At 39.8% G+C, this 23450-nt stretch overlaps 1 protein-coding gene across 2 annotated transcripts in view; it reads left to right on the plus strand.

Moving 5' to 3' along the window:
• The window catches only part of LOC149142095 (putative casein kinase II subunit beta-4), a 168218-nt gene that overhangs the window by 1219 nt on the left and 143549 nt on the right, over positions 1–23450 (plus strand). The gene's annotated exons all lie outside the window — the stretch shown is intronic.

Consider the following 23450-nt stretch of genomic DNA (forward strand, 5'->3'; position numbering starts at 1 on the left):
CAAGCAAACTCATCCCACAGCCAATGAACCATATGTTCCTAGGAGATTGTCTGCTTTTCTTGATTTAGTGGTCTATTTGCTTGCATGATATTTTTCCATGGCTTAGGTATTTCGGTTCTGCTTCATGCTTCGAAGGATTCTAATTCTAATTTGTGCATTTATCATGCCATGTGTTTTAATTTGATACACCTCATTTAGGCGCTTTTAAAAGGTGGTACGCATAGATTGAATTCTAGTAAGCCATGCCTTTTATCAGAATAACTACTAGCAATTTAGAATTAACTGTAAATCTAGAAACGAAAGTAGGGAAAACCATGAAAATTGGACAATAACTCCTTTTTGTTTGTCCTAGAAGCATTGTTTCCATGACTTCTGAATCACTCGGTTTAACTGCAACAATGTGTGAAATTTCTGCTACCTAGAAGGTGCTGTTAACCCAGTTAATTATTCCGATTACTTGTACACAACAAAATTAATTTATCAGTTGAAAGTAATGAATAAAAACATGAACAACACCATTCACCAAATAATATTTGCAGTGGAATACACAAGAAACCAATCACACAAATAACACAAATATTTTTGGACAAATGTCCCTAGAAAAACCCCAATGTGGGGAAACCACCTAGTCTTTAGTCTGAGGGTTTGATTATTAATCTTCAGCAACTTGCTAATGAGAAATTACATAAACTGCTTGCCTCAAATTGGCAAAGCTCCGACAAATTTATCTTCTCCTCTGTTGACCAAATCAAACTAGGAAAACCCCACGGCTACCTTTTCACAAATCACACAGCCTTCTTGGCACTCGCACATCCTCCCCAACAATTCGCATTGCCTCTTGGCAAACTCTCACGGCCTCTGGAAAACTCGCATTGGCAACTCGCACTACCCCCAATAACATTGTTACTTCAGCATAGGAACAATAGAATCTTCCCTCTAAAACTCAAAAGCTGGAGATCTCTTGGATGAAGAATAAACCTTGCAAAACTCTTCCTCAATCACTGCTGCTGAAACCTTGTTGGTGTCTCATTGAAAACTTGCCCAAGTCAATGTTTGATTTGTCTCTAATGTTGCCCATCGATCTCCCTTTATAATCGCTCATTCACAAATGAATGGCCATGATTAGAAGTTATCCTGTCCCAATCGATGGCTAAGATCATCATATAAATTTTCGAGAAGCTTCTAGAGGTGAATCGATCTTATCTCAACTAATGTCAATTAATTAACCACTTTCCATAAGTTTTAACTTACAAAATATTTAAAAATCACTAATTGACTTAATTAAGACGTTTTTCTTAGGTGAAACTTAGGAAAAATTACATGGGCTTGGAGATAATTAATTTGTTTGTGTTCCTAGCTTCAGTGACACCTCTCAAGTCTAGAACACCTGTCCCAACTACAATATTTAACATGCCCTCTTAGCGAGGAAGGTGTTCTCCATAACACCCAACTTGTCCCTGAAGAAAACAAACTTTCCTTAATTCAAGGCCTTTGTTAGAATGTCTTCCACTTGTTCTGTAGGCACATACTATAGTCGAACTGATCCACGATTTACACAATCCTTGGTTAAATGGTATAGTATATTCATATGTTTCTACTGATCATGAATTACTGGATTCTCAGATAGCTTGATGCAACTTTGATTATCATAGTGAATGATGGTTGATTCTATCCTTTGACCAAACAATGCCTATCCTTTGACCAAACAGTGCCATTAGCAACTTTTGAAGCCATATGGCTTCACATGCTGCCATGTACTCTGCTTTTGCAAAGCTTAGTGCAACAAACTTTTGCTTCTTGCTATTCCAAGAGACAACCCCTGATCCTATGCTGAAGTAACACTTTGAACTGCTTTTCTAGTCCACTGCATTACCTGCCTAGTCTTCATTAGTGTAGCCAATCAACTTGACACCATTACCTTGAGTATATTTCAACCCATACTCAACTGTACCTCGTAGATATTGCAACACATGCTTTGTTACTGTCCAATGCACTCTCTTTGGTTCCACCATGAACTGACTAAGAGTGTTGACTACAAAGCAAATGTCTGGCCTTGTGTTGACTAGATACATGAGAGATCCAATAAGCTGTCTATATAAGGTGGGGTCCATTGCCTCTTGCTTCGATGCATCAATCTTCCTCCAATTGGTTATCATAGGTGTACACATGGCTCTATAGTTCAACATCAAGAATTTTTTGAAGGTCTCCAAAGTATCTCCCTTGACCAAGGAAGATTTCCCCTTTTGTCTGCCGCACCTCGAGTCCTAGAAAATAGTGCATCAATCCTAAGTCCTTCATGTCAAACTTCGCTGCTAAGTCCCTCTTGTAATCTTTTATGAGCCTTGGTCCCTCTTGCAGTCTTCTATGAGCCCTGGTGACCTAGTGGTTGACTATCATGCAACATAACTATTCTAAGCATTTGAAGAATTGAATTTGAGTTTATTTGGAAGAGAATAACGCCATTTCGGGAAACAACAACTTGCTTACTAGGTACATAATTTTGAGAGCACCACATGACAAATTCGAGGAAAGAAATGGTTTGGAGACAATGAATTTAGCCAGAAAGGATTCCCAAGCATGAAATAAGTCATGTAGATTATTGAAGTGATGAAAAACTAGATTATGAAGATGATACAGGTGAAATTTAGAAATGACAGTATTGTAGACATTGTTGTCTTTGTCTATGAGACTCATTTCTTTAGGGGTTGGAGTGTGAGAGATTCTGACGAATGTGTTAGAACTTAAAATTTTTGCAAACCTAACATTTGACACTCAATGCCTATAGCAGATTACTGATCTATTGATTAATTGCACAACCAGGTTCCTAACACAATAAATTTAGCGGAAGCCAAAATATACCAATCCCTATCACAAAGTAGATGACACAACAATTTCTACTCAATCAGAGTTCTTCATTAAATTTTAGAACTTACTTGGGCTCTCGTCTTGGGATAATGGTCGAATTGAGGAAATACATACAACAATTGGATCTGTTCTGTCTAATCAAGCTCTCCTTGGTTGATCTGGATCTCCTTGTTTCCTCTTTCCTCAGACCCAACACACTCAATGAGATGCCTCTCTCCTCAATCTTGTGTTGCTGTATCATGTGTCTTCTCCTTCTCCTCAACCTTGCTTTTATAACTTTACATTGAGCTAAATCCCTAAATGTAATCTCCAAGGTGATTGATAATCAAGATTAAATTTTGCCTCACTTGAGATCAAGGGTTGAGATTAAAACATAATTACTTTCTTAAGTTTACTTTAGCTCAGTAAGCCAACATAATAATCATGTGCTTTTCCTAAGTTAGACTTAGGCTAAGTTACAAATGCAACTTGCTCACACTAGAGAAAGTGTTTAAGGAGACTTTGAGTGACTTCTGCACACCTAGATACCTAGTCTTGTGCAAAAGTACTTGCTTGAGTTACAAACATCAATAGAATGCAAAGCTTGTTTTCTTCATTTTATTTGATAAAAATGAAATAAAATGGATAAAAGAAATACCTAAAGTAAACAGGGAATACTTCGTACTTGGAGTGTTGACTTGGTGGTTGGGATGAGATTTTCAACAGTCCTTGTCTTCTTCTTGGGTGTCCTCTCCTTTTCAAAAAATTATAAAAGTGAAGTTTTTTCTTGACTTTTCCCCTTTTAGCCTTGTTTTGAATCCCATTGTAGTACATGATGGTCCTTTATTGGTTGAAAATTGAGCGGGAAATTAAATTCTCGATCTTTTGGGGGTAATGTCACCATATGTCATGTTGATGTCATGATCCACATCACCTTGTTTGTGTTACCTACACATCACTTGGCATGTTAGTTATTTAGTTGGCAGCCGTATCATTTGTTAAAATTGGCAACTAGGGCCAAACTCCATGTGGGTCATCTTATTTATGGCAGCTGATATTTTCCTTGGATCTCTCTCATCGAGAGGTGTAGGATTGATCTAAAGATCATCCGATTCCGATAAGTATTCATGGAGTTATGAATTTATTTGCGTTATAAGACAATTCGTCATGGTTAGCCAACAACCAAATAAACCCCACGTGCTCAACGTTTTAGTATAAATAGAGGTGGCCTTCAAGTCATTTCAACACACTTGGGATCTCTTCCTCTCTCTACTTGTCTTTGGGTTTTAATAGGAGGAGAGATCCTAAGGAATAACATTGCCCTGATCCAGAGGGCAGAAAGCCGAAATTGCCGGAAATGCCAGAAAAGCCTAAAACGCCGGAAAAGTCAGAAAAGCAGGAAAAGAGCCACAAAAGTTGGAAAAGCCGGAAAAGCAAGAAAAGAGCCGGAACTGCCAGAAAATCCAAAAAAGAGCTGAACTGTCGAAAAAGCCAGAAATGCCGGAAAAGTTGGAACTGCTAGAAAAGCTCGAACTGCCGGAAAAGCCGGAACTACCAGAAAAGTTGGAATTGTCGGAAAAGCCGGAACTGTCAGAAAAGCCGGAAAAGCTGGAACTGCCAGAAAAGTCGGAATTGCCAGAAAAGCCGGAACTGCCGGAAAAGCGGAACTACCGGAACTGTCGGCATAGTCGGAAAAGTCGGAATTGCTGGAAAAGTCGGAACTGCCGAAACATCCGGAGCATCTGTCTCCGAAGGAGAGCAGCGTGCAAGGGACAACTAACTAAATTGGGACAATTTTATGGTACTTAGCAGCGAAAACACCAAGCATGCAATGTTACAGCTAGCATGCAAGAGACAACTAGCATGCAACAACAAGCATGCTAGGGACAACAAGCAAGCAAGGTGCAGCCAACACATAGGTCAGGATGGCAACATGGTGCAACAATGGCACATAATGTAGTACAGTGATGGTTACAGTCATGATTAATGAAGCGTAATGAGATGCAACATAGTGATGATGGGTGCAACATGGTGCATCGCGGTGAGGTGCAACATGATGACGAAATGCAGCACAACGATAGGTGAAGGAGTCACCTTGGAGAATTAGTTGAAGCAGTATGTCTTCAACTGATCTCATGTATCATCTTCTTAGAGATGATCTATGCTCTTATCTAGATAAGTCAAAGTGTTGACTTTTGTTGTAAACTTACTCTCTCTCTCTCTCTTTCTCTGCTGAACTATTGAAGAACATATTAGAAGAATTGATCAAGGGTTTCCCGACATTGGGGTTTCTCCCTGGGTAGCGCCACATCTTGTGTCCTCTTGTCTTGGCTTGTCTTCTGTGATTTATGTTTATGTTCTATCTGCAATTTACTTTAATGCTGATGTGATTGCTAATCTGGAAAAGATATGGAGCTAATTGTGAAAATTGAAATAAATTGCTCTAAGGATAGAACATACCTAAAATCAACATGGTATCAGAGCTGAGGTGAAGACCATGCCCAAGCAAGAGTGAAAGAGCAATCACTGATGACAGTTGGGAAAGGACAAAAGGATCAGTGGATTCCTCATTCCTCTTCAAATTCACCAAGGGTGAAGTCGAAGCAGAGAATATTATCAGAATGGCGCAGTGGAATATGGCCTACCTAAAGATCACTTCATTGGAAGACCGGATTTCAGGGTGGAAGGAAAGGCAGATAACTAGTTCAGCCATTATGCGAAGGAGTGTTTGAATGGTAGGGACACATCACTTGATGATGATAACAATCATTCCAGGGACATCTTCAATGATCAAAGGAATGACAGGTAATGCAGGTCATCAAGGAAATGGCCGACTCTTCATAGAAAGCAAGGAACCCTAGGTATGAAGAATCAAATGTTGTTTCTGATAAGATAAAGAAGCATTATCTTGTATTGGCTCTCTCCTTCAGATTCTTTGGGAATTTGACTTACAGATTGTAGTGCTTCAAGGCACTTCATCAGATAGATGGGTGCACTCTCTAATTTGGTAGAGATGGAAAAAATCGTGGGATTATACTTGGAGCCGATGCCACCTATCCCGGAAAGGGTGTAGGGATGTTAACTCTCAATTGGATAAGAGTAACTTGATTCATTTACAGAATCTCTTTTATATACCTGATCTCAAGAAGAACCTAGTGTCCATCTCGGAAATGGAAGTCAAAGGTTTCAGGGTGGCATTCATCGATGGAAAGGTGTGTGTTAAAAAATATAATTTTCAAAGATGCTTTTTCTCATGGGTTCAGGGTTGGCAATTTGTATCAAGTTGCAGGATGGTCCATTGGGGATCATGTCAATTGACATATCGCATCTATAACACGGAGGTCTACCTATGGGGCCCTACCTGATATGAGTTAAATGGTGATAGGGATGTCTGAATTCAAGTAGAGCATGAAGATACATGTCTGAGATGTACCGAACGAAAATCTTATAAGGGGACCATTCCCCTCATGCAACAGGTCCACAGGTTTGGAACAACCCGAGGAGTTTGAGATTCATGATCGGGAATCTCATGTATACAGGTGGAAGAGAGCCCTCTATGGCTTGAAGCAAAACACCCTGGGCGTAGTATGAGAGGATTGGTAGTTGTCTGATGAAGCTGAGATTCACTAGGAGTGAAACTGATCCAAACCATTACTCGAAGGTTGTGGATGATAGACCTCTCATACCGACACCTTATGAGGACGACCTATTTCTGGCAGGTGCAGACCCTCTCATTTGCAGGAGTAAGAGGGAGTTGGATTCCGGATGTGGAATGATAAACTGTAAGCCTGTGACTACCTCAAGGATCTTAACTTTCAGAAGTTATATGGTAGTGATGTCGGACCAGATATGGGAAATGCCTTTAAGTTTCATAAACTCATTCGCTTTGATGTTCTTGGTGAACTTTCGTCCAGACATATGCTTTGCAGTTAGCATGGTGAGCTCATATTTGGTTGAGCCTCATTGGATTGGTGCCAAGAATCTTCTGAGATATCTTCGGGGCACAATCTCTCATGGATTGAGATACACTGCTGGAAATATGAAACTGCATGATTATTCGAATGCTGATTGGGCAGGCAGTGTGGAGGATCACTAGAGCACTTCTTAGTGCTGGTTCTCTTTGGATTCTGCTTCGATATCATGGATGAGCAGGAAGCAGAAGTCAATTGCTATAGGCACTGCCGAGACTGAATACATAGCTACGAGTATGATCTCGTGTGAAGCTGCATGGTTGCAGAAGCTCTTAAGTGAGCTGTTTGTACACATGATGAATACCACTGTGATTCTCTATGATAACCAGAGGGGGGATTCGATTATTGAGGAATCCCATATTAGATGATTGCTCCAGCAGATAGACATCAGATACTGCCTTATTTGTGATATGGTAAGTCGATGAGCAAGGAGGCTCCATCGCATTCAAACTGATGTATAGGTTGCAGACATTTTGTCAAAGCCCCAGGAAAAGGTCAAATCGGTGACTTTCCCGAATGTCTTGGAGTTGTTGAGAGACCTTCTTATAAGGGTCTTGCATGTTGCATGCATTGAGCTCTGGGAGCTTTGGGGGGCTTGGGGTACTTACTGGAGCAACATACGACCACAGGGCGACTCACCCTCCCCTGGTGGCGCGCTATGAACATGATGATTAGTCCTCCCGTGGGCTGGGATGATTAGTTCTCCCGTGGCAACTATGGAACAGGATGATTAGTTCTCCTGTGGGCCAGGACGATTTGTTCTCCGTGGCGACTATGGAACAAGATGATTAGTTCTCCTGTGGGCCAGGATGATTTTTTCTGCGTGGCGACTGTGGAATAGGATGATTAGTTCTCCTGTGGGCCAGGATGATTAGTTCTCTGTGGCATCCACTGACAGGATGATTCGTTCTCTTGTGGACAGGATGATTAGTTCTCCTGTCGAGGCATCCTACCCATGCAATCTGAGACTCATGGGAAGTACCTCTCATCTGATCAATGAGCAGGGAAATGAGGATAGGGACCATAGTAGTACTATCGATGGACGCATCGCTGTATCTACCGTACTCACTATGTTAGGATTACCTCCATTGATCTGGGATCAATGAAATTGATCTGGGATCAATGAAACTGATCTGGGATCAGTATGAGTGGTTTGTGACACTCTCTTATGACATTGATCTGGGATCAGTATGAGTGGTTTGAGACACTCTCTTGTGACATTGATCTGGGATCAATATGAGTGGTTTGAGACACTCTCTTGTGACATTGATCTGGGATCAGTATGAGTGGTTTGAGACACTCCCTTGTGACAATGATCTGGGATCAATGAAATTGATCTGGGATCAGTGTGAATGGTTTGAGACACTCTCTTGTGACATTGATTTGGGATCAGTATGAGTGGTTTGAAACACTCTCTTGTGATATTGTTCTGGGATCAATAAAACTGACCTCGGGTTAGTAAGAGTGATGTGACACACTCTCTTAAGATGAAATTGACTTTGGGTCAGTAGAGAATGGTATGAGACATTCTCGATCAATTCTTCTTCTTCATGGTTCAACAGAGTAGAGCAAAGCTCAGCAAATCAGAGTAGTGCAGGGCACTGATGGTAGAGATAGTACAGTCGGACATATGGATCAATGGATGGAGTTCTCCCTAGTTGAGAGGGAGTGTTAAAATTGGCAACTAGGGCCAAACTCCATGTGGGTCATCTTATTTATGGCAGCTGATATTTTTCATGGATCCCTCTCATTGAGAGGTGTAGGATTGATCGAAAGATCATCCGATTCTGATAAGTATTAATGGAGTTATGAATTTATTTGTGTTATAGGACAATTCGTCAAGGTCAGCCAGCAACCAAATAAACCCCACATGTGCTCAACTTTTTAGTATAAATAGAGGTGGCCTTCAAGTCATTTCAACACACTTGGGATCTCTTCCTCTGTCTACTTGTCTTTAGGTTTTAGTAGGAGGAGAGATCCTAAGGAATAACGTTGCCCTGATCCAGAGGGCAGAAAGATGGAACTGTTGGAAATGTCGGAAAAGTCGGAAATGCCAAAAAAGCCAGAAGAGCCGGAAATGCGGGAAAAGCCAGAAAAGAGCCGGAATTGCTGGAAAAGCCGGAAAAGAGCCGGAAAAGCCGAAACAGCCGGAATTGCCGGAACAGCCGGAAAAGCTGGAATTGTCGGAAAAGCCAGAACTGCAGGAAAAACTGGAAAAGCCAGAGAAGCCGGAACTTTTGGAAATGCCGGGATTGCCGGAAAAGCCGGAATTGCCGGGACTGCTGGAACTGTCGGAAAACATAGAAATGCCGGGAACTGCCGAAATAGCCGAAGCATCTGTCTTTGAAGGAGAGCAACATGTAAGGGACAACTAACTAACATTGGGACAATTGTATGGTACTTAGCAGCAAAAACACCAAGCATGCAATGTTACAGCTAGCATGCAAGGGACAACTAGCATGCTAAGGACAACAAGCATGCTAGGGACAACGAGTAAGGGACAACAAGCAAGCAAGGTGCAACCAACACATAGGTCAGGATGGCAACATGGTGCAACAATGGCACATAATGCAATACAGTGATGGGTACAATGATGATTAATGAAGCGTGATGAAATGCAGCATAGTGATGATGGGTGCAGCATGATGACGAAATGTAGCACAACGATAGGTGAAGGAGTCACCTTAGGGAATTAGTTGAAGCAACATGTCTTCAACTGATCTCATGTATCATCTTCATAGAGATGATCTATGCTCTTATCTAGATAAGTCAAAGTGTTGACTTCTGTTGTAAATGTACTATCTCTCTCCCTCTCTCTCTCTCTCTACTGAACTATTGAAGAACATATTAGAAGAATTGATCAAGGGTTTCTCCACATTGGGGTTTGTCCCTGGCTAGCGCCACATCTTGTGTCCTCTTATGTTGGCTTGTCTTCTATGATTTATGTTTAAGTTCTATCTGCAGTTTACTTTAATGCTGATGTGATTGCTAATCTGGAAAAGATATGGAGCCAATTGTGAAATTTGAAATAAATTGCTCTAAGCATAGAACATACCTAAAATTAACATCATTCCATAATGTTACCTGCCTACTACATTAGCAGACCTGTCATTTGTTGCACTAGTTGGCATGTCCTTCCAAAATAATGCATCTTAACATCACATGGTTGTAAACGTCAGTGGTTTCTAGGGGGGTCCCTTAGTCGTTTTGCAAAAGTTGGAAGGGGCAATGAATGTTTGCAATATACGTCGGGCAGTATACCACCTAGTATCCATTTTAGATCCCCCTTCCTCTAATAGGTATTGCCCATGTTGAATTGGGGGGCATACTCAATTAGGAACGTAGATTTAGCGTGTCGACAGATGAATCTCTAAACTATTTAACCAAATCATAAAACATATAGATTTTACACCAAAAATTTGATTTTTTCATTTTTTTTTTCAAAATTTAAGGGGTAATACCCAAAATTTTCAAGATTATGGAAGCACTTATTCAAACAAAAATTAGGAAATCATTCCTTGCTACAATACCTCCAATGAGTTCAACGGCTTTTGCGGGAAAGTAGATATCAAGAAAGAGTTTACACTAACTTATAACCCGCAGCAGAATGAGTTTGTTGAGAGGAAAAGCAAGGCCATCGACAGGATTGCTAAAGTCATGATCCATGCTCATGGTTGCACATGTTCATGTGGGCAAAGGCATGTGATACAACAATCTTCATTGAGAACAAGAGTGCTCAGAAGGTCTTGGGGGACAAGGCTCCTAAGGAGGCATTGACAAGAGTGAAACTGAAGGTGGGACATTTTTGTATCTTCGCGGTGTCTAATATATATCCATGTACCATCATAGAACAGGAAAAAGTTGGGGCTCTCAGGACAAAAGGGTACTTTTGTTGGTTATTGATCCGTAAATTACTATGGATATTCCACTGGACAGTTCGTGATAATAGATCTAATAAAATTATACTTAAAAGTTCCAAAATATACACTATTACAGCTTTATATCTTCTTAGATATGTGGATTACTATTAATAGCATATGCATGCAAATTAAAATTATGCATAAAATAGAGAACGACAAAATAAAAGCTCACAAACACATTTCACATGTGATATGACTTGGGAAACCCTTTGTGGAGAAAAACCTAGCTGAAAGGTGAGGCTGCTTCGCTCTTTTTTTTATTGGTTATTCTGAATGCAAATATGGTTGTGAGTACAAAGAAGTATGGCTTGTGGTTCGTAGGATGCTACAGTGCACAAATCTTCTCTATATACTCTACCTCCTATCCCTCTTGGTTATTTTTGCTCAGCTATGGAACACATGCACTCGAAAGAATGGAACCCCTTTTCCTCCTAGTGGTCGGGTTATAACACAACTCGATAACCTACTAATGGCTTGGTTTGACTACCTCAACTCTTAACTAGAGTTACAATATAGACTCTTCTAGAGTCTTCTACATCATAATCACGTGGCTAGCTCCTTTTTCATTAATAGTGGGGGTTGACGTGGCATTCTCTCGAATTATGGTGGTGAAAATAGGAAGGTCAACTTCTGAGTGGCATAACTTTCACATAAGGACTTTGATTGGTGCGATTCTTGTGTCGTTAGAAACATCTATGTGTGTAGAATAGGAAAAGAAGGTGTGGTGCTAAAGTGACAAAGTTTTACCCCCCAAAAAACGTTGTTTGATGCTCGAAAGTGCTACCAGAAGGTTTCAGGCCCCAAGTTGCCAAATTGAGTCCTACTAGTAAAAATGGACTTGAGAGCTTATTCCTCCACTTGTTCCGCTCTAGAAGCATCGAGATGGATGACAAACAACAAATGATCCAATTCGGATCACACCTCCCCATTTTGGGAGGTTTTGGCCCCCAAAAACTTCTACTGAACGAAGTGAGGAAATTTTCCCTCCACTTTCTCCTGGGTGTACCATTTAACTTTGCTTGGAAGTTTTCCTTTCAACCTAATCTGCCAAAGGTCATGTTGCTCCTTGTCTTGTAGTTCTGGACCTCTTCTGCAACACTGTATCTTCTGTCAACTCTGCTTGAGCATTTGGTGCCAAATCCTCCACAGAAGGTAGGACCCGTTCCTCTTCCTAATCTAGCATGGAGGGCTCATAGAGTTTCAAATTCCCTACATTCGCATATATGGTGGTAAATTGAGTCGATAGGCATTATCACCCACCTTCTCCAATATCTCAAAGGGACCATACTGTAGAGCCTTGTTTTTAGTACAGGCCCCTTTAGCCTCTCCTTGTTTAATTGTAGCCATACTTTGTCTCCCATCTTGAACAATTTTTTTGTTCTATGTTGATCATGCCTGACCTTATACTTTTCTTGTGACCTTTGCATTGTCTCTGGTACCTGTAGGTGGATCTACCTGATCTTCTCTATAAATTTTTCAGCCCTCAAGGCATCTCCTGTAAGGTATTCCCTCGCTCCTGTAAGGTCTTCCTGCCAATATGCAATGTCCAAAGGTGAAGGTGGTTAATATCCAAAACATGTTGATGTTTCAAATGGGGAATTTCTTGTAGAAGCGTGGACTACTCTGTTGTAAGAATGCTGTGTATATACCAGATTTTCATCCCAGGTCTTCAGATGCTTCTGGTTGTATTTCCTCAGAAGTTGCGCCAAAGTCCAGTTGACTACTTTTGTTTGCCCATCTGTCTATGGATGGAATGTTGTAGATCTCTTTAACTTTGTGTCCATCTTCTCCCACAATGTAGTTCATAATTCACTTAGAAACCTTGTGTCGTTGTCTGAAACGATGCTTCTTGGTATCGCAAAGTGCACCTAGACCTGTCCAAATAACAAGTTTGTTGTTTCTTGCCCACTGATGGTCTTCTTACAGGTCATCATTACACACATCTTGCTGAACCTGTCAATTACCATGAACATGTAGTCATGTCCCTTTCTGGTTGTTGGTAAACCTCCCACAAAGTTCATGGAAATGCTTCCCTAAGGAAGAGTGGGTACATGTAAGGGATGATACAGACCCTGTTCCCTGTTGCTAGGCTTACTGGTACAACAAAGCATTCATCCTCTTATGAACCTAACTACTTGTTCTTGCATCTTGGGCCAATACACATACCTTTGCAAGTTGGCCATGGTCTTCCCTACACCAAAGTGCCCTACAACCTTGGAGGTGTGAGCCTCTCTAATTAGTTGCAATCTCTCACCTTTAGGAACACATAACTTATCCAACTTGCGGAGTATCCCATCTTGGAGATGGTAGTCAATGATGCTATTGCAATCATGCACATGACTTTGAATCTGCAATTGTTGAAACACCTCCCTGAGGTCCTCATCCTCTGAATATGCCTCTTTGTATGCATCATGGGTGAATGGTTCCATGTGCATCAGAGTTCCCAAAGCTATGATCTTTGATGTGGGTGGCCTTGAAAGCATGTCAACCAACTTGTTGGTGCTGCCCTTCTTGTACTTAATCACTAAATGGAACTGCTGTAGAAACCCCATCCATTTGTAATGCTTGCTTTGCTGTAGCTTACTCTGGGCCTACAGGTACTGTAGTGACGGGTGATCTGTGTGGATTACTATCTCCTTTCCCATTAAATAGTGCTTCCCCTTCTTCACAGTTTGCACTAGGGTATAAACCTCCTTGTTATTGGTAGGGTAGTTAAGAAATGCCCCATGAAATACATCAGAATGGTAGCATACAAACCTTCCTCTCTACATCAAGACTGCTCCCATAACATACCCACTCGCATCTGTCTTCACTTCAAAGGGTTGCTGCAAGTTTGGTAATGCCAGAACTAGTGCTTGACTAATCTTCTTCTTTAGCTCCTCGAAAGCCCTTTGCTGACCCTTTCCCGTTGGAAACTCTTGCCATTTGCTATTATGGTGTGGAGTGGTGCTGCTACCACTAAAACGAGGCTCTGATTTTCCTTTGGTACTGTGCCGCCCCAATGACTCTTGACCTCAAAAACATTAGTAGGCACCGACTATTTCATGATGGACTCCATCTTGGCAAGATTTATCCTCATCTCTCCTCCACCTATCACATACCCTAGATACATTAAAGATTGTTGTACAAACTCACACTTCTTGAGAGATTTGCTAGCAGTTGGTGCTTCTTTGATGTCTCAAGCACTTGCGTCAGATGTGAGATGTGCTTTTCCTAGGTAGCATTGTATACCAGTATATCTTCCAAATAAACAATAACAAATGAATCTATAAAAGGGTTGTTAAATTATGGTATGTTCTATGCTTAGAGCATTTTACTTTTTTTTCTTCTTATTAGCCACAGATTAACAATCACATAAACATAAAGTAAAGTGCAAATAGAACATTAAAAGATCGACAGAAAACAAGCCAAGACAAGAGACACAAGATGTGGCGGCTAGCCAGGGACAAACCCCAATGCGGGGAAACCCTTTGATCAAATCTTCTTTTATCTTCAATAGTTCAACAGAGAGAAATAGTACAATGCAGAATTCTGTAATTTTATAACAGCAGCAGAGAGCCCTAAATCAGCACAGTCAAACTTGGTCAAAACAACCCCGGATTGACTTCTAGTCAACTTGAAGAACTCGATCTTCAACAACTGTCTTTAGCAGCCCAAAACAGTCCACAAATCTCAGTCAAACAACAGTCAACACTTGGTCAAAGTCTGGTCAAACTTGCAGCAGCTCCTTGACAGTCAACGCTGGTCAAAGGGGTGGTCAAACCTGGTCAAAGTTGCTGAACAGAACTGCGGCTAGCCTAGGAGAGGCTGCCCAACCCAATCTGCAGTCAAGAAAGCCTCCACGATGGTCAATGCTATCCAATCTGCCCACCTGCAGCTAGGTCAACTCAAGTCAACGCTGCCTTAACTGGAAATTTGCGTCTTCCTTCTTCAGCCACACCTGTGAGAGAGAGAGGCTCATCTAATGCGTAGGAGAGAGAGAAGATGAGTGATGAGATGAGTTGCAAATGATTCAACCTCTCTTTTATTTATATGAAACGCTGGGCATGTGTGCCACACACTTAGCTGCTAGCTGACCTTGACAATTTGTCAAGTAATTAGAAATAAATTCATATCTCCATAAATACTCGTCGGAATCGGATGATCTTTAGATCAATCCTACACCTCTCGACGAGGGGAATCTAGGAAAAATATCAGCAACCATAAATAAGGTGACCCACATGGAGTTTGGCCCTAGTTGCCAATTTTAACAACGGTGCAATACATCATTCAACAATCTCATAAACACAACCGGTGCATTGCATAGGCCAAATGGCATGACTAACAACTCATACAAACCTTGCCTGGTTTTGAAGGTGGTCTTCTAGGTATCTTCTTCTTTTGACTCGAACCTGGTGATATCCAAACTTTATGTCTAACTTGGCGAAGTATTTTGCTTGCTGCAACTGGTCCAACAGATCATCTATCCTGAGCAAAGGGTACCTGTTCTTGAGCGTGCTTTTGTTCAATGCCTTGTAATCTATACATATTTGCCAAGTCCCATCCTTCTTTGGCACAATGATGATGGGCAACCCACATGATTATGTACTTGGTCGAATGACACCTTGTTTCAGTAGCTACTGCAACTATTTCTTCACCTCACTTGCTTCTATAACATACTTCCTATACAACCCAATGTTTGGCAATGGAGAGTTTGTCAATAGTTGGATCTTGTGCTCCACTTCCCTCTTAGGTGGTAACCTTTTAGGCTCTTGGAAGACATCCTTGTATGCCTGTAGCAACTCTTCTAGTTGCTGTTTATGTTTCTTAGTACACCTCTCTAGTGATGCCTTGCCTCTTACTGACTCTTTGTAGCAAATAAAATATATATAAATAAATGTAAAATAATATAAATGATAATAAGCATAAATAATTATTAATTAAATAGTAATTAGGCTAAAGAGGCATGTCTAAATGAGACATGACTCTTCATGAAGAGACACTTGCTTGGTATATAAGCAAGCCTCTTGTTCTTATTTGTAAATCATTCATTCTCATTCTTATTCATATATTTAATATAATATTTATATCCTCAATGGATAACTTCATATTCCAAGTTTTCTGGAGTAATTAATTTGTAGAATGAACTTTGTCCGCTTCATTTGGTATCAGAGCAGTTCGGTCCTCTAGGTTGCTTAACCGGTGCACAGAGCTCATTCTCCGATCCAGGTCCTTGGCTATTGAAATTCGTCAACTTTGTTGCCATATAATTGAAGCATTTTGCTCAGAATTTGGGAGTTCCCCTTTTCTCTGTTTTTCTAGGCCTTTGGCCATTAAAAAAAAAAAATTAACAAAAAAAATATAAGTAAATAAAATGAAAAAAAGAAGAAAAAAAAGTAAAAGAAAAAACAAAACGGATACAAAATCTCATACCAAGTATATTTAAAACTTTTTACGTGGAGAAGCCCATGGTTTTAAAAACAACCCATGGTAATAGCCCATGGTATTTTAAAAGTTAAAGAAAAAACAAGGATACAAAAGCTCTTACGTGAAAGGTAAATATTACTTTTTAGAGGAGGTTTAAAAAACAACCCATAGTAATAGCCCATGGTATTTTAAAAGTTAAAGAAAAAACAGGGATACAAAAGCTCTTACGTGAAAGGTGAATATTACTTTTTACTTAAAAAGTATTGTGAACATCGTGACCGTGTCATATGAAAAGACGTGACCTTTATATTATTTAAGTGTGGTGACATCATAAAAGTTTATATTAAGTGTGACTTTTATATTAAGTGGGGCGACATTAAAAGTTATCAAAGGAGTAATTAAGTATATAAAAAAAGGGACCAATTTATTATTTAAAAAAAAGAAGTGAAACTATTATTATTATAAGATAATAAAGTTATTTTGAAAAGGGGTCTTAATATAAAGAAATACATACATATATAGAGGGCAACAATATAAAGGAGTATTTTTTTAATAAAAGGGTATTCAAGTTTTAACAATCCACATTAAAGGAGAATATTTGAAAAATATATATAGAAGAAATAAGTGATATTTTATAATAAAAATAGCTTCAGTTGACATATTGTTTACGTAAAAACATCAAGGCAAAAACAGAGACTAGTAATGAAAGGTTTCCTAAAACCCATAGTACATGTGTTTGCACACTATTTAAAATCAAAGGATCACTTGCAGGAAGAGACATCATAATCTCTATCAGTGCTACTGAAAGAAGTAATTATGTTAGTCCTAAATGTGCTAATCAACTGGTGATTCCTGAATCAAATATAGTTGAAACAAATATTTTTGGCAGACAATACGATATAAGCAATCTACACCTAAATATTGGAGATTATACGTTTACCTCACAGTTCACCGTGCAAACCTTATCTTTTAACGATAGTGACATTGTTTTGGGATCACCATGGATGAAAACTCTAGGTTCCTTTATTCTAAATACTAAGAAAAAGTTTTTAACATTTTCTTACAAGAAGAAGAAAATAACACTCCAAGATGTTACACTGAAACCTAATTCAGTAACGCCAGAAGATATATCGGATATTTCAAAAGTAATTTCTCAAGAAGGTAAAAAAGTATTACAAAATATGCAAAATGAAATTGACAAAATCACTATTGACAAAAATGAAGAAGTTTCTCGACTTAAAAACCATAGTGAAAAATTATTGATGCAAATTAAGAAACTTAAGAAGGATAAGAAGTCATTAGAAAACAAGGCACAACAATTTATCAACAAAGAAATATCAAATGTAGGAATTCAAGTTGATGACAAAACAACAAATTACGAACCAGTGAATATGACAACTTAAGAAGACAAGTTAGTTGAAGAAACGACACACGTAGATGTTGCAGTTTAGACAATGAACATCCCAAGTGAATGTTTCATAACCATCTTAACAACATCTTTGGCAGAAGAAAATATAAAAATTGGCACATGCCCAGTAAGGAGAAATCAAACCAAAAAAGTTCCATATCGACATCCGAATCATGAGAACAGACGAATCAACCATGCTACATATTTGAACCAGTTAGAACCGTAACAACAAACTGATGTTTCGGATAATAGTGATGTAATCTCAATCCACTCTTATGCTAACAAGTCGTTACAAAATTCTAGTGATCAGAATGCTATACAGAAGATTAATCTGGGGTGGTCTGATCCCTTCTCAGTGCGACAATTTTGTTTGTCACTAAGAAGATCATATCAACTTGTATCGACGAAGATGACTGTTCCAAGACAGAAAGACGTTCGAAGCTGAAAAAGAGATCAAGCCTTTTGTCATCGACAAGCTTTGAGGACAAAGCTTTTTGAGGAAGGAGGCAATGTAACAAATAAAATATATATAAATAAATGTAAAATAATATAAATGATAATAAGCATAAATAATTATTAATAAAATAGTAATTAGGCTAAAGAGGCATGTCTAAATGAGACATGACTCTTTATGAAGAGACACTTGCTTGGTATATAAGCAAGCCTCTCGTTCTCATTTGTAAATCATTCATTCTCATTCTTATTCATATATTTAATATAATATTTATATCCTCAATGGATAACTTCATATTCCAAGTTTTCTGGAATAATTAATTTGTAGAAGGAACTTTGTTCGCTTCACTCTCCTACGAACTGATTTTCTCTCTCTAGTGATGCCTTGCCTCTTACTAACTCTTCTACGAACTGATTTTCTCTTACAAGAAATCATACTTCTTGCTAGAACTGATCAATTTATTGGCTTGGTTGGCACGCACCAATGAAATTTTCGACTTTCCTTTGTGCGTGTTGATGGTGAGTGATTTTCCTTCCTTGACGAGTGGATATTGGTTGGCTCTCCGCATGAATATTGCATCTCACATGTACATGTAGGGACTTCCAAACATGACTCCACATACATCAAGGGGAACCATATCTAGTTCTACTTCATCAATAAAATCAACATTAATGGCAAACCTAATTTTGCACTGTTTTGTTACCTTCAGCTCTGCATCCTTATTTACCCATCCTAATGGATATAGGCTTGGATGGTCTCGAACTTCCAATCCCAATTTCTTGACCAACTCTATTGCAATGAGATTCACCTACAATCCTAAGTCAAACAAAGCATCAATCTTGGTCTTCTTGACCTGTATCTTTATATGGAAGGGTTTTGTCATTTCTTTCTCTTCTTGTTGCTGAAGGTTACTTAGATTCACCTCCTTCTGCATTGATGTACAAACAATCTTCTCATCCACGCCCAAGCTACTTTCAACTTGGTTTCTCGAATCAATGGCCATGAGATTCTTCTTATTGTATTTCTTTTTGTTCTTTAGGTTAAGCTTTGGATGTAACTTCCAAGACTTCTCCTCTATATGACTGTCAATACTATCATGGTTGCAGTGGTTTTGGGATTTTTGCACTGGTGTGCTGTGGCTGTCGTCTTTTGATCTTTTCCCCCTTCTTGCTTCTTCTTCCCCTCCTTAGAAACGTCTTGTTGCTCCTTCTGCTTCATTCCCCTTGATTGCGCTTTCTTCAAACGTATGTTCTCCAAGTACTGTGCCTGTACAAAAGTCTCGTACATTGATTTGCGCTTGAACAACATCACTTGCTCCCGTAGATGGCGGTGTAAATGCCCCAAATACTTGAGAAGTACGTTTCGGTTCTTTGGGAGATACGCAGCATTATGGCCATCTTTTTGAACTCTGTGGTGTACTCCTGCATGCTTTGCCTTGACTTTTTCTTGAAGTAGTGCCACCAGATCCACTGGTCCTCTACATACCCAATAGTGTAAAAATGTGACTTAATGAGTGTTTTGAAGTCCTTCCACTTAGTCGCTGGAGGCTCTCCTTCTAACGTCATGGTCTCCGTGTGGCTTTCCCACTAAGTTAGGGCATGACTCTCTAATTCCAGTTGTGCAAATGAAATCTTCAGTTCTTCCTCAATTTGATGGACACTGAAATACACTTTCAGTTGCTGCAACCAGTGATTTAGCTTCAGAGCATCGATAACGCTGTTGTATGGCCTGATATTGACCTTCGCTTCCATTTTGAACAGGGGTTGTGATTGATTCATGACATTTGAACTGGGTTGATCTTTTTCTCTCATCGGCTGGTTCTCTGTTTCTTCTCAATCTCCTGATTCCCCTTCTGATTTATCCTTTGCATTAGAACCCCCATCTTCTTCGAATATCCCAAGCTTATTGCTAAGGGCTGCCATGAGGAGATTTACATTACGATTTATATCTGTGACTTGTTCTAGCAGCAAAAACCTCTTCTCTGCAGGATCACGAGGGTTATTCACAAATTTGTTGGCCATGGTTAGAGTTTTACGACTTTTGGCCTAGCTGGTCTAGATCCCCTACAAATCTCCACAATATACCTAAAGAAACTTGCTTTGATACCAATATGATCTGCAAACCGCCATGGATATTCCACTAGACCATTCATCACAATAGATCTGATAAAATTATATTTAATGTTCCAAAATATACAATATTAGAGTTTAATATCTCTTTAGATTTATAGATTTGTAGATTACTATTAATAGTGTATACATGCGAATTAAAATTATGTAGAAAATAGAGTGTGACAAAATAAAAGCTCATAAACACATTTGACACATGATATGACTCGGGAAACCCTTTTGGGAGAAAAACCCAATTGGCAGGTGAGGTTGCTTCGCTCTCTTTCTCTGAATGGAAATATGGCTGCGAGTACAAAGAAGTATGGCATGTGGCCCTTGGGCTGCTATAGTACACAAATCCTCTCTATGTGCTCTACCTGCTATCCATCTTGGTTATTTTTGCTCAACTATGGAACAAACGCACTTGAAAGAATGAAGCCCCTTTTCCTCCTAGTGGCCCGGTTATAAAACAACCCGAAACCTACTAGTGGTTAGCTTTGACTACCTCAATTGTTAAACATAGTTACAATATAGACTTTTATAGAGTATTCTACATCATAATCACGTGGCTAGCCCCTTTTTCATGAATAATGGGGGTTGAGTCTTGATGTGTCATCCTCTCGATTATGGTGGTGAAAACAGGAAGGTCAACTTCTGAGTGGCATAACTTTCACATACAGACTTTGATTGACATAATCCTTGCGCCATTGGAAAGGTCTCTGTGTGTAGAATACAAAAAGAAGATGCGGTGTTGAAGTGACAAAGGTTTAACCCCCCAAAACGCCATTTGATGCCTCAAAATGCTCTCGGAAGGTTTTAGACCCTAATTTGCCAAAATGGGTCATGACGGTAAAAATGGTCTTGAGAGTTGATTCCTCTCCTTTTTCATTTTGAAAGCATCAATATGGATGACAAACAATATAATGATCCAATTTAGATCAGTTATAGTGAGACTTCCAAGGCCTATAATGTGCACCTTCCATCATAAGGGAACATAGATCCTTGAGGAAGTCACATGATACCATACTAGTTGCAAATGATTAGTAGCGAGAGGCTCCAAACGCTGAGGAAAGGCCATCAACATTAGCAACAGGGACTCAGTCTTTAGATCTGGATTAGGAGCAAGATGCACCCTCTAGTTCTATTAGGAGGAGGTCGATATGGCTATAGTAGACTCTTAAGTATGCTGAGGAACATGTAGAGGCTCCTAGAAGAATGTTCAAAGAGAGTAGACCATTGCAAAAATTTTCCAACTAATGGCACTTATGAGTGACATCAATGATTTAGAGTCTTCAAGCTTTTTGAGGGGGCAACAACTCAGTAGGTTTGGAGGGATGCCGTGATGTTCTTCCATTAGGAAGAATGATGTATGGGAATTTGTGCCTAGGCCAACAGGAAAATTCGTAGTCACTTTGGGATGGATCTTTAAGATCAAACGAGCTATCGATGGTAACATTGAGAAGTATAGGGCTAGGTTCATGACGAGAGGGTTCTCCTAGGAGGGAGTGAATTATGAGGAGACATTCGCTCAAGTTGCTAGCTACACTTCTATCAACGCCATTATGTCTATTGCCTCAGAGATTGGGTGGAAGATACATTAAATGGATGTGAAGACAACATTCCTTAATGGAGTGATTGAGGAGGTGTATATTAAGTAGTTGCAGGATTTTGAGGTGCACCAGAGAGATTCTCATGTATGTAGGTTAAAGAAGGCCTTGTATGGTCTCAAGTAGGCACCTAGGGAATGGTACTCAAGGATTGATGGGTATCTGCTAGGCATGGGCTTCACCAAGAGTGAGGCAGATCCCAACCTGTACTATATACTAGTTGGTGATGATCCACTCATTCTGGTACTTTATGTGGATGGCATCTTTCTCACAGGGTCAGATAAGCTCATAGAGATGTGCATGTGAGACCTTGCTCCGAAATTTGTGATGAAGGACATTGACATGATGCACTACTTTTTGGGGTTGGAGGTGTGGCAGCAAACATGTGAGATCTTCCTTGGACAGGGGAAGTATGCAGTTGAAATCCTGAAGAGATTCAGGATGGTGGATTGCAAGCCTATGTCGACACCCATGATTACCAACTTGAGAAAGTTGAATGCTTCTGAGTCAGAGTTGGTGGATTGCATATTGTACAAGCAATTAATAGGTTCTTTGATGTATCTGGTCAACACTAGGTCAAATATATGCTTTGCTGTGAACACACTGAGCCAATTTATGGTGGAGTCGAGGAGGGTTCATTGGGTGGCAACGAAGCATGTGCTCAGGTATCTTCAAGTTATAATGGAGTATGGACTTAGGCATGTCAATAGTGGTGGAGAGCAGTTAGTAGGTTATATAGACTCAAACTGGGTTGGGAGTGTAGTGGACAAGAAGAGTACCTTTGGGTGCTTCAGTAGTGATCTCATGTTTCAGCAAGAAGCAATCTTTCGTGGTACTTAGTTCAATAGAGGTAGAGTATATGTTAGCTAGCTTGGCGACTTGTGAGGCCATTTGGCTTCACAAGAAGCTCACAAGTTTATTTGGTTTGAGTTGGATCTGACAAAGATTCATTGTGACAACTAAAGTTGCATCAAGCTCTCAGAGAATGCAATGTTTTATGACAAGTCTGAGCATATAGAGATCATATATCATTTCATTAGAGATAGAGTCCAAAGGGAAGCTATAAAGCTCAAGTATATCTTCACAGATGAGCAGGTGGTAGACATTCTCACCAAGCCCCTGGTGAAGGGCAAGTTTGTGTTCTACAGAGACAAGCTAGGGGTGGCACAAAATACCTTCCTTGCTAGGAGGGAGTGTTGATGTTAATAGCTCGGACAAGTGCTTCTGCATAGGCTAGGTGTCAAGCATGTAAAAGAGATGTCAGATTGCCTCCTTAGGTGCTTGCTCATGAGGAGTAGTTGATTATTATGATTTCTTTCATAAGTTTAACTTTGGAAAAGTACATTAATTAACTTATTAATTAATGTTGACGATTGAGCCAAGTTTCTAAGGATAAATGAAGATCTAATCTCTACCATTGATCTAAAGTGAGGCCTAGGATCTAATCCTAGCTATTCATCACTTAAGAGATTGGGGTTAGGGATTTGGCTTAATGAAATAATAAACTAAGTCAAAGGGAGAGGTGACAGACACATTGTGATTGAGAGAGTGATTTTCTCAAGAGAGTGAGAAACTCAAGACTGAAGAGAAGAGAAAGGTGTGCAGCTAGAGGCTTAAGTGAGCAAGTGTTTTGTAGGTTGAGCGTACAGGTAAAGGGGCTGAGTTTGCTTGGGGTCAAGGTCAAGAATTTGCGGTGCACAGAAGGAGGTTGGGAGTGTTGAAGCTAAACTTC

Source organism: Pinus tabuliformis, chromosome X, assembly GCF_031772625.1.
Source record: "Pinus tabuliformis cultivar Carrire ecotype Pingquan chromosome X, CPIR1, whole genome shotgun sequence".
Taxonomy (NCBI): Eukaryota; Viridiplantae; Streptophyta; class Pinopsida; order Pinales; family Pinaceae; genus Pinus; species Pinus tabuliformis.